Source organism: Octodon degus, unplaced genomic scaffold (genome assembly GCF_000260255.1).
Source record: "Octodon degus isolate 3935 unplaced genomic scaffold, OctDeg1.0 scaffold00098, whole genome shotgun sequence".
NCBI classification, from domain to species: Eukaryota; Metazoa; Chordata; class Mammalia; order Rodentia; family Octodontidae; genus Octodon; species Octodon degus.
Genome location: NW_004524674.1, coordinates 4,875,619 through 4,876,898, shown reverse-complemented (window position 1 = coordinate 4,876,898; position 1,280 = coordinate 4,875,619).

The window sequence follows — 1,280 nt, the reverse complement described above, 5'->3', positions numbered from 1 at the left end:
CACACACACACACACACACACACAGGTTTCTTATGGACTCCTGTGGGAACTTCTTTGGAAGATGTGCCCAGGTCCTCAGCTCTGCCGGTGACTCTGTCTGTATTTATAACTATCTGCAGAAGCAGAATTGCTGAGTCATAGGGTGTTTTTATACCTAATTTGACTAAGTGCAGGCTGTGTGCCTGCTCTTCCGAATGGCTGTCCCATCTCTGCTTGTGCTTGCAGTGCAGGAGGAGGGTGCTGGCATCCCCGTGTCCTCTGGCGGCATCACCTGTCACCTGAGGCAGCACAGTTAAGCGCATGACTCTGGGCCCAAACTGCTTGAGCTGAGCCCAGCTCTGTGACTTACAAACTTTGTGCCCTTTGGAAAGTTACCTAAGCTCATGGTGCCTTAGTCATGCCATCTGTAAAATGAGAAGGGTGATTATGACAGCATGTACATCTTAGAGTGTAATGAAGATGAATAATATAATATGCATATAATGCCTACAATAGATTGAATTAGCCGGGCCTGGTGGTGCACACCTGTAATCTCAGTGCTTGGAAGCCAAGGCAGGAAGATCAATGTGAGTTTGAGGCCAGCCTGGGGTACATAGTGAGACCCTGTCTTAAAAAACAAAATAAGAGGGCCAGAAAGATAGCTCAGTGGACTAAGCGCCTGCTTAGGTAAGCACAGGGACCAGTATTCAATCCCAGTCCTGCATGCCATGCCAGCCCTGTCCCTGGGGTGCCCTGAGCTGCAACAGTGGTGGCACACCTGTAATCCCAGTGCTGGGAAGGCTGAAAACAGGAGGATTGCTATGAGACCAAGTTGTGTAGTGAGACCCTGTACCAAATACATAAAAATAAATAAATAAGGGCCAGCAAAATAGCTCAGCGGACTAAGCACCTGCTTAGATGAGCCCAGGGACTGGGTTCAATTCCCAGCACCACATGCTGGGCTGGCCCTGCCCCTCCTCCCCCAGGCATGCTGAGTAGGCCACCAAGACTGGGCATGGTGGCATACACCTGTAATCCCAGTACTGGGGAGGCCATCTACAGGAGGATCACCACAAGTCTGAGCTGCCAAGAGTGAGACCCTGTGCCAAAAATACTAAATAAATAAATACATTGAATTGTATAAGGTTATTTTTTTCAACAGCTTTATTGAGGTATAGTTGACATACAATAACCTGCACATATTAAAAGGGTACGGGGGCTGGTGAGATGGCTCAGTGGTCTAAAGCACCAATTTAGAACAAGCTCAGCAAAGCACAGGGACCACGGTTCAATCCCCCAGC